At 43.6% G+C, this 15,923-nt stretch overlaps 1 protein-coding gene across 3 annotated transcripts in view; it reads right to left on the reverse strand.

Moving 5' to 3' along the window:
* adamts16 (ADAM metallopeptidase with thrombospondin type 1 motif 16) overlaps positions 1-15,923 on the reverse strand; it is a 201,896-nt gene that overhangs the window by 178,091 nt on the left and 7,882 nt on the right. The gene's annotated exons all lie outside the window — the stretch shown is intronic.

Genomic DNA, 15,923 nt, shown 5'->3' on the forward strand with positions numbered 1-15,923 from the left:
CACAGACTTAGACAGTACGAGGAAATGTATATGTAGTGAGGGAGGAACCATCTAAATGTGACAGAATTTGAGAATGACAATTCTGAAGAACTTTGGGAAGTCTAAAAAATGACAATTCTAGCAAGATGTGACAGGTAACAATGAAAGTGAAATAAATCTGCTATATAGAAACAAGTTTCTAGGAAAATAAGAGCAGTTTATCTTGTACATTCCGGGATTCCATTTCCTGATTAACAGAGTGAATAAAAACAAGGATGTGTCCTTAACACAGCATAACTTCAAGAGCAATGGAGCAATAGGGGCCATTTATCCGATTTTCACGACTCTGTACATGGAAGGGTTGTGCATTTAATGACTGAGATGTTGTTCATCAAACCAAGGGTCACCAGGGCAGGAACTTGAACTGAGTCAGGCTGCATGCAAACCATCCGAGTAAAAACTCAGCATCTGCCTTGCCTTTTCTTCGGACACAGAGCGCAAGAGGAAGTGCCATATCATCAGAAACCTAATCTGGTCCCATCACACTGACCCAGTGATCATGAAAGCACATCAGCTTATTTACTATCTTACAGTATGTGTCTTAAAAGATTTGGCATGTTCACAAGGATTCCCTCATGCTTCAACAGATGTGCTCTCGAAAGTCTTCTTCTTCTTGCGAATGAAACATAAACCAAAGGAATTGTTAGATCTCAAGCTGGGTGTTGAGCAGCCAGGTTGTTGTCTCTGCTCCATTGGGTGGGTGGTAGAGCGGGCATCCAGAGATGACATGGTTGGCTGTCTGTTGTTCTGCTCAGTATTCACAGGCTGGGCTCTGGCGGAGCCCCCATCTCCACATGCTGGCATTGAAATGCCCAACTCCGGTACAAAGTCTGCTGAGCTTCACCCATGTTCCTCTGGGCAGGTCAGACCCTAGACAGCTTTTATCTGGTGAAGAGATGTAGCTGTGTAATGGAGATGAGGTTGCCTTCCACTCCTGTGGCCACTTGGTGGCTATCCAGTGTGCTTTTGTCTCAGTTGGCTGGATGGATGCTAGCAGTTGTTTCCCATGTGGAGCAAAGGGGTGACGGGACTTCAGTCGGGGTGGCCTCTGCTCTCTGCTCCCTGATGGAGGATGTGATCTGGGTCCATGGCAAGAGGAGATAGTGCCAGAGTTTCTACTTGCTTTCGGATCCCTGCAGGCGAATGCCTACAAGTATAGGGAGCTGCTGGACTGGAGTAGGTTGAAGGCACCCAGTGATGGTTCGCAAGGTGCTGTTCAGGCTCATGTCTACCAGGCTAGTATGTCTACTGCTACTCCATACGGGTGCGCAGTACTCAGCTGGGTCATACACAAGAGCTAAGGCGGAGGTGCGAAGAGTTGATGGACTGGCTCAACAACTTGTTCCTGCCAGGCGTCGGATGAGGCCGCTACGTGCCATGACCTTGTCACGGAGACCAGCCAGGTGTTGACGGAATGTAAGCCACCTGTCCAGCTTTACGCCGAGGTAAGTGGGTGTTTGTTGGAAGTCCAAGCGCCTGTTGTTAACGAAGACAGCTAGCTCTCGCTTAGCTTCCTTGTTGTTTAGATCGAATGCTGTTGACACTGTTTTGCCTTCGCTCAACTTTAGACACCACTGTCGTGGGTATACAGCCAACGTCCCCATGTCTTGACTCAAGGAGCTTTCGATTGTCTTTCACTCTTTGTGTCTAATCAGGATGGCTAGATCGTCAGCATACCCATATTTTCCAGCGATGGACTCTGGGAGGTCATGGATATTCACGTTGAAAAGTTGTGGAGTGAAGACGGATCCCTGTGGGATCCCATTCTTCAGTCTATGTAGCCTACTCTGCTGTCCATCACTGGTCTTAAGCACAAAGCTACGGTTTGATATCAGCTCCATGATGTAGCGTGCCATACGCCTGTCTGGCAGCATCCGAAGTACCTTCGAAAGTATTCTGATGGATTGCTTCTCAGCCTGGAATGCCAATAGCTCTGCTCATGACTGCCCTCAACACAGCCTAGTTCACAGGCGTATCACACACAGCAAACTCATCACTTCCTTCCATTCAGTCCTTCTTCATGGTGCAGTGCATCAGGAAGGCTCGAAGTATTGTCAAGGCTGCCTGCCACACTGGGCATTCCCTTTTCTCTCTCCTACTTTCTAAAACAAGGTACATGAGCTTGAAAGCCCAGATGTCCATATTTAGGAATATTTTTTTCACCACTGCAATCAGACTCCTGAACCAATTACCTTATACACATCCCACTCTCAGTGTTGTTGCCCCGTACTGTTACCCTTAACTCTGCTTCATTTGCTTATTGTGTTATTGTATTTAACTACTTTGGAATGCTCCATAATCTTGTGCCATTCTGCCATTTTGTACTTGTCATTGTATTTATCATGACTATGTGTACACTGATTACTCTGAGCTCATGCAAACAAGGAGTTTCATTGCACACTGGTGTATATGACAATAGATTAAATTGAATCTGAATTATACTGTTCTCTTCCACAAAAAAAGTTTATCACTTGTAGAATATTATTCTTTAATCTAGATTGTGAAAATGTTATCTTGCAATCATATTGCATCTCAAAAATAGTACATTGTTCAAAATGAAAATTATTTAAGTGGTTATTTTCACTTTACAAAATAGTGAAGCATCCTAAATATATATTAGAAAGGTAGCTTGCCAAAGCTACTTTAATAGTTCCTTTCTTAGCAGCACCTCCCCCTCCAATCTCACATGCACTACCAGCATGAGCACTGGATGATGGACAGAGTTTACCCTGGAAAGACTCCAGCTGTGAAAATGTTGCTGCACATACAGGTGGCTGGAGTGGTTCCAAGGTGAATTCAATCAGATTGCACTTACCTACATAAATAATGTTATTCACTGCCAGGGAGTGATGCCAGTAGTGTCATGTATCCAATACAAGTACAGCAGCTCTTCTCTCAAGAAATATTGAAAGCCTGTTCCCAGATTTAACACTGCACAATTTATGTCACACAAATGAAGAGAAACTGTATTTTCGAAAGCCACCAAAAGCACAGTAAAGCCTCGTTTTAACAGACCCCTTTATAATGAATTTTGGTAATAGCAGATGGACCTGCTCAGTGGCGGACTGGCCAGGGTGTCAGCTTGCCCGATGGCAAGTGGGCCCCTGATGAAGTGGGCCCCCTATATCAAGTGGGCCCCTGATGAAGTGGGCCCCCTTTGTCTCCTGGTAACCAATATTTTTAGACCCAGTCCGCCACTGGACCTGCTGATGCCACCACGGCTACTGACCCCACCCCCGGCATGCAAGGTGCACCGGCAAGCCCTTCTTCACTTACTGCACGTATTTTTTCCTCTCAACCCCATTCTCTTGCCTTCTCCCCGTGACCATTGACATCCTTGCTAATTAAGAACCTATCAATCTCCGTTTTAAAAATACCTAATAACAAAGAGGATTCCCATTCTTTCCAGGCATCCACCAGAGGACATGCAGACCATAAATTAGTTGACATTATCTTGTTTAGAAGCTGCTAGGGCAAGTCGCTCTCTGATGGTGATTTGTAGTTCAAAAGCACCTAGCAGAGGTAGGGACAGCAGCACAAGATAGTGGCCACAGGGCTCCCCAAGCTCTACTCTATTGGACAATTGCTGCATCTTGGTGCTGACAATAAATCAGATACAACTTGAGCAGAAGCAGAAAATGTGTAAAGAGACAGCATTCTGGATAAAAAAAACCTTCTGCTGACTCCCTCGTTCTGGCAGCAGGCTGCTGGCATTCAGCTGCTATTTCACTGCTGCCAGTGGTCACCTTGTTCCTTAGTGGAGGTGCACTTTAATGCAGCTTTGGCAGCTCCTGCACTGATCTGTCAGAGGACTTGGGAACCAGATGAAAGTGTAGATAACATCTCCAAAGTGTGCAGAATTCCTCTCAGTACACACCCAAAACAAACCCGTTCCCACAAGCAGTTAAGAAAACAATTGCAGTAGAGAGTGCTTACTGGCATATTTTACCTCCATAGCTTCAATTTTCAATCTCCACTTTGTTCTTGGCTTGTATTTAGTTCTGTGAAACCCTGAAATCCCATGGATTCAGCTGACAATCCGTGTTTCCAAAGGGAACTCCTCAGATTCAGACTAAAATGCAAAGGTGAAGGGCAGATATCGAAAGCTTGGAGCCAACTTTCTGACATGCTCAACAATTTGTTTAGTGTAGCCCCCTTCCCACATCCAATCCCACTCACTCTCCAAATGAATCAAATGTGTCCACTTGGGCGTGTCTGATGAAATCAACTTCCGACTAAATTCTGTCACACGTTGTGTATTAAGTGAATGGCGAAATAAGATAATAATTGTAAAACGTATTCAAAGAATACAATCCCAATGTTGCTGTAATGCACTGGAAATCTCAAAAACCCAGTCGTTTTCTTTGAAAGCTCAGTAAAGTGTTTATAGAAAGGTGTCTCACTATAATCCAGGTAACTGAGGTAAGATTCTGCTGATAGCAAGTATATCACTCACATCAAAAATCTATCAATAGTAGAAACTAGACCGGAAACAAATGTCAGTCTGAAAAAGGGTCTCCACCCGAAACGTTACCCATTCCTTCTCTCCAGAGATGCTGCCTCTGCAAAATGACTCCAGCATTTTGCGTCTATCTTTGATTTCAAGTCAAGTCAAGTCAAGTCAAGTCAAGTTTATTTGTCACATACACATACGAGATGTGCAGTGAAATGAAAGTGGCAATGCTCGCGGACTTTTGTGCAAAAGACAAACAACCAAACAACCAAACAAACTATAAACACAATCATAACACACATATTCTTTTACATAATAAATAATGGAAGGAAAAACGTTCAGTAGAGTTAGTCTCTGGTGAGATAGGCGTTTACAGTCCGAATGGCCTCTGGGAAGAAACTCCTTCTCAACCTCTCCGTTCTCACCGCATGGCAACGGAGGCGTTTGCCTGACCGTAGCAGCAACCTGACCGTAGATTTAACCAGCAACTGCAGTTCTTTCCTAAACAAATGTTGTATCCTTACAATAACGTTAATTCGAAGAAATAAACCAAATATATATTAAAATGGTATAAAACCTGATCAAAACAAACAGATAGCACCCAATCCTGACCACAGTCTATACATTGAAGGAAGCTGCCAACAGCTGGATAAGGTTCAAGTGCACTTGACCATATGCCAGACATTTTCAAGGTTAATCATAAGAAGCAGGAGGAAGTTGGAGAGGTTCAATCACAGCACTTCAAACAGCAACATTCCATCTGGAGACCAGCGTGGTGACTGAACCTCTTACTCTGAACACTTGACTGGGACTGATCACTGACAGTCTGCAAGAATGCACAACTTGAAACAAATACATGGCGCTTCTTACTAAAGAGAAGGGTTGCAGCCTGGGTCACTCACTAGTTTCCCTTGGCCTGATTAATCTGATTTATCGTGATATACAGGCTAGCCATGCACACCCTAAATTTTGTATCCTGCAGTAGGTCAATATTTCAATAATTCTATAGTGATTTAATTAATACCAGTTAAGTAACATTTAAATTAATCCATGACACTATTCCATTGACTCCAGTATATTCACAACTGCAAACACATCTTCCTCAAAGACGCATTATTATTCTTAATAGCCACAATATGTTTTTCTTCCACATAAGATACCAATTGAAATTTGGACATGGGCCACTTCTCCTCATACCTGGGCTACTGCATTCAATTCCCAAGGGCTTCCATGATCCAGCATGAAAATAGCTTAACTACTGGTAGCTAAGCTGAAATTACAACTTTTGCATAAATAAGTTATTGAATATTGGGCATTTCACTTTTCCAAAGTTGATTTTCTCAACAGTTCATATTAAGAACCTATTATTTCAGTTTAAATAAATCCTCAGTATCTTATCACACAAAGCCATTAATTTCGGAGATGCATTTCTATTTGACCGTCTTTCACATTAATATATTTGCTCACTTTTGAACCTATCACTGCTTGAGGCACTCTGGCTGGGCAGACCAAAGAGCACAGACATTAAAAGGAAATAAAATTAATGAGGCAGAGCCAGAAACAAGGAGGAGTGATCTGCACCAGGAGTCGTTTGCTTCTTAAGTTGTCAGTAGCAAGCTGAAGGACAGAACTCTGCTTTAGGTTATAAAAGCCAACCTTAGAGTTATGCAAAATTAAAAATGAATGGCAGCCGGGTCAGAGGTAGGGAAGCAGCCAGAGTTAGGTGTCTTTTCTAATAAAATTTAACAAACTGCATCTCCTGTCAATTTGCCCCCATCATCTTTACAGCTCCACCCTGGCAATAGTGTCATAAGAATTTTTTAATATAATTGTTCTTGCTCATCCAATCAAGTCAATTATACCGTCAGAAAATTGGAAAACAGTATTAGTACAAAATATTTGTTCTAGCTCCTGACCATAAAACATTGCCATTTATCATTCTGAATGCTAACTGGCAATTATAAACACAAATCTACTTAAAGCAACGCTTCTAACCATTGCAAAGAACTGATATGAAAACATAACTATTAAATACCCAAGGAGAAAAACAAACCTCAAAATGATATTGTTTAATAAATATGTAGAGCATGCCAACTGAAAATGTAGTTATCTTACTTCTTAATTTGTGTTGCAAATAATATCTACAACTCCCACGCTCACCCTTTCTACGACCTATCCAATTTTAATGGGTAATCTTTCATGGAATAACATATTAATTTGCCTAATATGTGGAGAATTTATCAAAATAAAGTTCATGATGACATAATTAAACTTAGTAATAAAAAAGTCAGCAAATATATCTCTCCACCTCGGAAAGGTTTATGTTCCCGAAAGGTTTCAACAGATTAATTAATAAGATAAAATCTGCTGTAATATTGGATTATTATTCTATGTTTATAGGTTACACAATTAACCCACCCACCCCCCCCCCCCCTCCCCAACCTCCGGAACAAGACTACATCTTGTATGTGGATCAAAGTCGAATTCTGCATTTACTAATCAACATAAACTACGTAGCTTGCTTATCAAACCAGGTGCACACATATAGCCATACCCACCATTAGGTAGATGCAAAACCAGAAGGTTCTGAAGCCATTAGATATTTATAAGTGAGAAGTGATCTCAATATTTCTGACCTCATGAGCCACAGATCAGGAGAATTAATTCTAAGAATTAATTACCAGCTACTGGTCTATTTAGGTGAGGTATCCATACAAGTAAAACCACATGTTGAAAAAGAGGCAGCGCAGATGCCAGATTACACAACAGGACACAAAGTGCTGGCATAGTTCAGTGTCTCTGAAGAACATGGATAGATGATGGTTTGGTCCGAAACCCTCCACCACATGTTTCCAGGTGTTTATTCAGAAGTACTCTAACAAATCTGTGTTCAGTTAAGCAGATACATTGATGATCACTGTCAGGGGTTTAGAGAGAAGCAGAATCCACCACATCTTCCAGCAGAGATGAAACCAGTTTGGAAAGACAGCAGCAATGTTCAGAGAACCATGACAATATGAATTTACAATTTATGTTTCAAAAGTATTTTTCAAAAGTATCCAGCAGGAGTTAGACAAATGAGAAAAACTGGTCTGGCTATATTTAAAGTGTTTAATTAGCAGCTTTCAATTTTGATATCTATCTTATATTACTAAAAGTCTGTTCTTGACCGGTTTTGGCCATCTGTGCTGCGATTTCCAAGAGAACGCCGCCACCTAGGGCTGTCATTTTTGGCCACCTCGCTCAGAGCCCCCCTCCGCCGCATGTGTGCCGAGGATTTTTCCCGTCGATTAAAAATGACAAGAGATATTAATGTTTTTACAAAATTCCCCATTCTCTCTGCTGCCCCCGCTGGCGGCAGGGGGGAGGGACTATAAAACCAGGAAGTGGTGTGCCACACAGTCTCTTCAAGATGGAGGAAGGCAGAGGGTCACGTTTCTCTGAGCTGTAAATAACACTGAACACATGTCTACTCAAATGTAAGTGCCCTTAGTGGTTCTAAAATGCTTGCAGAATGTGTCTATTGGTACTAAAGCTTGCAAAAAGTGTTTCTATTGGTTCTAAAGCTTGCAGAAAAGTGTCTATTGGTTCTAAAGCTTGCAAAACAATGTCTATTGGTTCTAAAGCTTGCAAAAAATGTCTATTGGTTCTAAAGCTTGCAAAAAATATCTATTGGTTCTAAAGCTTGCAAAAAATTGTCTACTGGTTCTAAAGCTTGCAAAAAAATGTCTATTGGTTCTAAAGCTTGCAAAAAAATGTCTATTGGTTCTAAAGCTTGCAAAAAGTGTCTCTGTTGGTTCTAAATCTTGCAAAAAATTGTCTATTGGTTCTAAAGCTTGCAAAAAAATGTCTATTGGTTCTAAAGCTTGCAAAAAAATGTCTATTGGTTCTAAAATGGTTCATACTAGCGCTCCAGAAAGCCCCCCTCCCCTGGTTGGCTTGGCTTGGGTGTGTCTTGAAATTGAAAGGCACTACTTACTGCAAATGGTGGCATGAAGTTGAAAGGCACTGCTTACTGCAAATGGTTGCTTGGGTGTGGCTTGAAGTTGAAAGACACCACTTACTGCAAATGGTGGCATGAAGTTGAAAGGCATACTTACTGCAAATGGTTGCTTGGGTGTGACTTGAAGTTGAAAGACACCACTTACTGCAAATGGTGGCTTGAAGTTGAAAGGCACTACTTACTGCAAATGGTGGCTTGGGTGCTTTGGCTTGAAGTTAAAAGGCACTACTGTAAATGCACTTACTTCCTGTTTGCACTGTATATTGATTTTAGATAAAACGCTACCACTTACGGCTGTGATTTTTGGCCATCTTACTCAGTCCCCCTCCGCTGAGCAGGTGCCGATAATTCTTCCCATCAATGAAAAATAAAAGTGTCATTAGTTTTTTTTTAAATGTTGAGAATCTCTCGCCTGTCAATCACTCCATGAAAGCCACACCTTTTCCAGTGGGGGGTGGGGGGGGGAGGGGTTATAAAACCCGGAAATGTGGGTGTGGCTCAGTCTCTGCAAGATGGAGGAGGGAGAGGTCACGACTCGCTGTCTTTAGTGGCTTTGCACCCTACTTCAAATGGTATGAAACTGCACTTGAATTTGGTGGCCTTGCACCCTGCTAGAAGTGGTAAGAAACTGCACTTGAATTTGGTGGCCTTATACCCTGCTTGAAATAGAATTTCAAGGATTAGCCGTGAGTCAACTACCAGCCCACCAGCCGTGAGTGAGTGAGTTGCCAGCACAACAGGCTTGATTGACTGAGACGCCAGCCCAATAATCCATTTGGCGCACAATTTGCATACTAGCCCTCTGGAAACCAGTCCCTTCAGCCCACAACCCCCATACTAGTGCTCCAGAAAGGCCCCCCCAACTGGCCACCAATATTAGAATTGGTGGAGAGGTGGAATATTGCGTTGGATGACCAGCCCTCCTGTGTGATGCTGGGACCCAACGGGTCCCACTTAGTCTAGTATTTTGTTAATTATCTTTTTTTGTAGCACGCTCTAATAATTAAAAAAAAACAGAAGCAGATCAAACTGCAATGTTTGTTTTATTGTCAAATGTATCAATTTTACCAAGATATCAGTATCCATGAAACTGCTACAAGCATCCACATCAGTCAAACTAATTAAAATTAGTTTGCCCAGCTGCTTGTTCAACAAAAAACAATTTCAGAATAAAAGCCATCTAACTTATTACTTGGAGGGGCTTATCTTCATAGAAGATGATTTGTCCATCTCTAATTCCCCTGGCGATTCACACATGACAATTAATAGATTCTCCGATGTGTGTACCACATTCAGGATGGAGATCTGCATCTTCAATCTCTGCTACTTGGTTCAATGTTTACCAGCTTTGATAAAAACAAGTAAAGACTTGGTCACGGTACTTTGTGTGTTTCTGGACCAGTGGACTGCTCAGCTTGAACTCAAAATTGTCTATCTTATATCCCCTTAAATCTCGTCTTTAGAGTTGTGAAGGATGGATCAAGTACTGGAAGCAGGAGTGGAGATTGGACAAAGACCATTCAAAACATCTCGAAAAAATCCTTAGAGTCACTTGTGACCGATGGAACACCAACAAGAGAATCTGCCTGTGGAATAGACTAGACATGCTGAAGGTCTCACTGGCTGGGACACCTGGAACGTGTGCTTGAGGACCATCTGTCCAGCATCAAATACCATAGACAACTCAAGAGCCACCCATGGCATGGAAAACGGCAGCACTAAATCAGCCATATGATCAAGGAGGACTCAAGGAATTCAATTGAGATAACAGCTGAATGCTGTTTTTTACTGCTCCGCCTGCAGAAACAGAATCAATTTGACTGCAGTCAGAGATCAGACTATGGCTGAAACACAAGTTTGATTACTGCTCCTAATGAGTGTAACCTGTGGAAAAGCTTGCAATTCATTCATCTGCTTCTCACACAGCACACTCAAGTATAACTGGCCATATCCTGTCATCACTCCAGTCTACTAATTCCCCAGAAGCCACCTGATCAACTTCAGTTCCCAGTATTGGAATATTTAAATTTCAAAGTGCTCATCCTTTTGTTTCCACCAGCCACCTTCTCCAAACCTCTGCCTACCTCATCAGGCTCTATTATCTCCCCTCACACGTCACCTACCAGTCCCTGCCTCATCCCTCCCGCTCACCTTTTATAGACAATAGATAATAGGTGAAGGAGTAGGCCATTCGGCCCTTCGAGCCAGCACCGCCATTCAATGTGATCATGGCTGATCATCCCCAATCAGTACCCCGTTCCTGCCTTCTCCCCATATCCCCTGACTCCGCTATTTTTAAGAGCCCTATCTAGCTCTCACTTGAAAGCATCCAGAGAACCCGCCTCCACCACCCTCCGAGGCAGAGAATTCCACAGACTCGCCACTCTCTGTGAGAAAAAGTGTTTCCTCGTCTCCGTTCTAAATGGCTTATTCCTTATTCTTAAACTGTGGCCCCTGGTTCTGGACTCCCCCAACATCGGGAACATGTTTCCTGCCTCTAGCGTGTCCAAACCCTTAACAATCTTATAGGTTTCAATGATAGTCCCTCTCATCCTTCTAAACTCCAGAGTGTACAAGCCCAGCTGCTCCATTCTCTCAGCATATTACAGTCCCGCAATCCCGGGAATTAACCTTGTAAACCTACGCTGCACTCCCTCAATAGCAAGAATGTCCTTCCTCAAATTAGGAGACCAAAACTGCACACAGTACTCCAGGTGTAGTCTCACTAGGGCTCTGTACAACTGCAGAAGGACCTCTTTGCTCCTATATTCGATTCCTCTTGTTATAAAGGCCAACATGCCATTCGCTTTCTTCACTGCCTGCTGTACCTGCATACTTACTTTCATGGACTGATGTACAAGGACCCCCAGATCCCGTTGTACTTCCCCTTTTCCCAACTTGACACCATTTAGATAGTACTAGACTAAGTGGGACCCGTTGGGTCCCAGCATCACACGAGAGGGCTGGTCACCAACGCAATATTCCACCTCTCCACCAATTCCAATATTGCTCGTCAGTGGGGGGGCTGTCTGTTGCGCTAGTATGGTTGTTGCGGGCCGAAGGTACTGGTTTCCAGAGGGCTAGTATAGACATTGTGGGCTGAATGGATTCTTGGGCTGGCATCCAACTGTTGCAACGATTTTAAAAGCCAAGCCAAGGCAAACAATTGGGCTGCAGCTACCTGACAACCAAAATTCATTTTGTGAACACAAACTTGTTAAAAAGGCAAGGCAAACAATTGGGCTGCAGCCACCTCAACACCAAAATTCATTTTGTGAACACAAACTTATTAAAAAGGCGAGGCAAACAATTGGGCTGCAGCCACCCGACAACCAAAATCCATTTTGTGAACACAAACTTGTTAAAAAGGCGAGGCAAACAATTGGGCTGCAGCCACTTTACAGCTGCATCGAGGGGACTCACCGTGGAGTAGACGTGCGTTCAGTGTTATTCGCAGCTCAGAGAGCCGTGACCCTCTCGCTTCCTGGTTCTGGCACAGACTGAGTGAGGCACTACACTTTCAGGTTTTATAGTCCCTCCCCCTGCCACCAGCGGGGGCAGCAGAGAGAATGGGGAATTTTTAAAAAACATTAATATCTCTCTGATATTTCATCAATGGGAAAAATCCTATGGTCCAGGAAGGCGGAGGGGGTCTCTGAGCAAGGTGGCCAAAAATGACGGCCATAGTTGGCGGTGTTCTCTCGGAAATCGCACCACAGTGGGCCAAAAGCGGTCAAGATCAGACTTTTAGTAATATAGAAGATTTACACTGGCTACCTCCCCTCCGAACTCTCAGTCCTGATACAGGGACTTGACCTGAAATGGTGGCCATCCCTTTGCCTCTACAGATGCTGCCTGACCCACTGAGCTCTTCATGCAGTTTATTTTTGGCTCTGGATTCAAACATCTGCAATCGGTCGTGTCTCATCAGCTTATATACTCAGTTATCAACCACGGAATGGGAGCCATCACCTCTGCTGCTCCCAATAACTACTCAACAGTAATCCAGTCAATGATGCTCAACTTGGGCTCTGCTAGGAGCACCTGACTGAACCTCTTTATTGCCATGCTTCGGACATGGACAAGAGGGCTGAATTCCAGGAAGTAAAGTGATTGTCTTTAATCCCTTGACATCTGGGTCTCAAGACCTTCCACAATAGTTTGTGACAGTGGCGAAGCTGGTAGATATGGGAGTGGCTGCGCTGCCTTGCAGCTGCGGCTCGCCTGCAGTCCGTTTGTCTTTTATGTTTTTTGTTTTCTTTTGTCCTGTTTTTGCGGTTTGTTTGGCTGTGTGTGTGTGGGGGGGGTGGGTGTGGTGTGTTTATTGGCTCTTCCTTCGGGGGGATGCGACTTTTCCTGCCGTATCCCCGTCTCCGTGTCCGTCTGCGCTGAGGCCTATCGCGGAGCTGGCGGCCTCCAACTGCGACCGACCTCGAGGCTGTGGAGGCTGTGGAGCAGAGCCAGGACTTACCAACGCGAGCCTGGCCGACTTCGGGGCTGTGGTTGCGGTGCGGCACAACTTCCGACCCGACTTTGGAGCCTCGGAGGCTCGGCCGCGGGCCAGTGGGCCAGTGGACGACATCATCGGGAGCTCGAGTTCTGTTTTCCAGAGCTCCCGCAACTACAGCTGCGTCCGCTGGACTGGAGGACGGCAGCTTCGGCAGCTTCGACCGCCCTGGGCCGCGGAGTTTGAACCGGCCCGTTTGCGGAGCTCGGATTCAGCCGCGGGACTTACCTACCATCACCCGACGGGGTCATAACATCGGAGGCTTGGATTGCCTCAGCGCAGAGGGAGAGCAAGGAGGGAAGAGACAATGACTTTGGGACTTTAAACTGTGTTGAGTGTTTGTTATTTATTCTATGTTATGACTGCAGGCTAAACCATATTGTTTGTTTTGTTTTTGTTTTTGTCTTTTGTTTTTACCTTGTTTGGGATGTGTTTACCTTGTGTGGAACTAAAGATGGAAATTAGCTACTGGCTACAATCTTGCATATTACATGCAAATGTTTATTAATATGCACTGTCCCTAATAAAATCAATTCAATTCAATTCAATATACAGCCTCACAGCTGCAGAGACCTGGGTTCAATCCTGACCTTGGGTGCTGTCTGTGTGGAGTTTGCACATTTTTCCTGTGACCATGTGGGTTTCCTCAAGGTGCTCTGGTTTCTTCCCATATCCTAAAGACGTGCAGATTTATAGGTTAATTGATCTCTGTAAATTGCTCTGGTTGCATAGGGAGTGGATGAGAAAGTGGGATAACATACAATTAAGGTGAACGGGTGGTCGATGGTCATCACAGACTCAGTGGGCTGAAGGGTATGGTTCCACGCTTTTTTCCTTAATTAAAATTACACAAAGTGTGGCATCAATCAGTATTAGTACAACATGCATCAGCGGAAAAATTTCACTGGCAGCAGGTAAACCTAGGACTGAGAAAGATTGCTGTCATTGTAAATTATTCCCTCTCAACTCCAGGACATCACTGCAGAGGTTTCCAAGGGCTTGGTCCCACATCCAATCGTATTCAATTGGTGTGTCAATGAACTTTTCCCTGTCATGTCAAAGTCAAACATTGGAATGTTCATTGGTGTTACAATGTTCCATTTTCTATTCAAACCCGTCAATAATGATCATGACTGCTTGACAGATCGGACTAACATTTGGGCATGGACTGCCAAGTGGCAAGAAATATTCTCCTAACAAATTCCAAGAAAGATCATCTGAAACTACAATTCTAACAACATCCTTCCTATTCCACCTACCACATTCAAAGCATTACCCTAGTCAAGTTCCACCATCAACATCATCTGAAGGTCTTCATTAATTAGAAACGTTTTTCCCCAGGATGGAAAAATCAAATGCTAGTAGCTGTAAGGTGAGAGGCAAAAGGTTTAAAGGAGATTTGTGGGGCAACTTTAAAAAAAATACACAGAGGGTGGTGAGTGCCTGGTATGCGCTGCCTGGGTTGGTGATTAAGGCAGATATAATAGTGGCATTTGAGGATCTTGGATAGGCACATGGATATGCAGGGAATGGACAGATAGATAAGAGGGTCTTGGCATCTTCACCACAAACATTGTGCTGTATTGTTCTATATTTGCTGGACCAGCCAATAAGCAGTGCGGCTACAAAAGCAAGCCTTCTGAATTTTTGTAGTCGGCAGGGCAGTACTCTGCATATCGCCAACTTGGACAATTTTACTTTTTTTTTCAAGCCAATTAATTTTTTTTCATCAAGCCAATTAATCAAGCCAATTAACCTTCAAACCTGTACGTCTTTGGTGTGTGGGAGGAAACCGAAGATCTCGGAGAAAACCCACGCAGATCACGGGGAGAACGTACAAACTCCATACAGACAGCACCCATCGTTGGGATCTAACCGTCTCTGGCGCTGCATTTTGCTGTAAGGCAGCAACTCTACCGCTGTGCCACCGTGACTGCCCAGGGTGGAGGTTTGGACTATATTGAATAATTCATCTGATTTTCAAAAAGGCTTCCCACCATTAAATTACATGTCAATGTGTTGTAAATTATCTACACTTGCTTGGATGAGTGCAGCTCCAAGCTTGGCATGATACTAGACAAAGCAGCAGCTAAATTAGCACACACTCATCACTCCAAGTAATCTCTCCCTCCACTATTAGTGCAACAGCAATATGGCTGCAGTACATCCCAGTTACAAGATACATTGCAGCACCTCATCAAGGGTACTTCAACAGTGCATCCAAACCAGTGACCTCTGCACTGAGGACAGATGTGCCAGTTGTACAACTTGCCACCTCCTGCAGCCCCGCCCCCCCTCCAAATCCCACACCAGACTTCATAACATATTACCAAATCTTCAAACTCCCGACCTAACAATATCGTTAAAATATCATCACCATATGGACCTGAGCAGTTCAAACAGATCAATCAACAGCACCAACAGGAAAGAAAAAATAGATGTTAGCCGTGCCCCTGACACCCACATCACATGGATGTATAGAAAAAGCCAATGTTATCTGCCACTATGATTTTCATGGTTAACTGCACTAGTTCCATTAAACCAGTGTTAAATTGCATTTTCAATTTTTGTCAGTGAAACAAATTCTAATGATATATTTACTCCTCACTCCCAGTTATTCAAGCCAAAACACTTTCCTGAAACTCTTCTGTTCATAGTTGAGATACACTTACAATGGTATTGCACAGGAAAAAATATTGTTTCAAGCAAGCAACAATGAATGAATGGCAACATATCCAAATGTGACGTGAGACTTTGAATGAAATCCTAAGGTCATGCCTTCCACGGCTGCTCTTTCTGTCCTTCAGTTGACAGCCATTGACTAAGGCTGGGAATTGTTGATTTCATTGATCCATCTTCACTAAGGATCACCGAATGTAAGCTCCACGTCGAAACAAACAGGTTCAATGGACTTTTAGACC

This window comes from Amblyraja radiata, chromosome 2 (genome assembly GCF_010909765.2).
Source record: "Amblyraja radiata isolate CabotCenter1 chromosome 2, sAmbRad1.1.pri, whole genome shotgun sequence".
Classification (NCBI taxonomy): Eukaryota; Metazoa; Chordata; class Chondrichthyes; order Rajiformes; family Rajidae; genus Amblyraja; species Amblyraja radiata.